Source organism: Eimeria mitis, genomic scaffold (assembly GCF_000499745.2).
Source record: "Eimeria mitis Houghton genomic scaffold, Emh_scaff1158, whole genome shotgun sequence".
NCBI classification, from domain to species: Eukaryota; Apicomplexa; class Conoidasida; order Eucoccidiorida; family Eimeriidae; genus Eimeria; species Eimeria mitis.
In genome coordinates this window covers 8643-9088 of record NW_013567916.1, presented here as the reverse complement: position 1 = coordinate 9088, position 446 = coordinate 8643, and the positions used below count along the sequence as shown (strand labels likewise).

Below are 446 nucleotides of genomic sequence, written 5' to 3'. Positions count from 1 at the left end.
TTTCAGCTTGCATTCATCTTTGTGTATTTCTTTATTTATTTTATTTATTTTTTGTTTCCGTTTTTTTCTTCATTCATTCTATTTATTCTACAACCCTAGCATGCAGATACAATACAGGGTGTACAGCCAAGTCAGAACATACATACACAGTTACCTATGTAAGCAGCAAACACCATAAGGGGAAACCAAGCTCCAAGCATGCATGCATGCATGCATGCATGCGTGCTTGGGGCTTGCTTGCATGCATGCATGCATGCGTGCTCGGGGCTTGCTTGCATGCATGCATGCATGTTTGGGGCTTGCTTGCATGCATGCATGCATGGGGCTTGCATGCATGCATGCATGCATGCATGCACAGCTATTTGCATGCATATTTGTAGCTGTTTCTAATAAAACGGGCAGACGACGAATCTGTCTGCAAAGTTTCGGGTGTATGGACAGCTCAT

The 446-nt window shown here is 43.3% G+C and overlaps 1 protein-coding gene across 1 annotated transcript in view; it reads right to left on the bottom strand.

Annotated features, from left to right (window-relative positions):
- Positions 1-446, bottom strand: part of EMH_0030650 (acylglycerol lipase, putative) — a gene marked incomplete at both ends in the record, with an annotated part of 8953 nt that overhangs the window by 4680 nt on the left and 3827 nt on the right. The window lies entirely within an intron of this gene.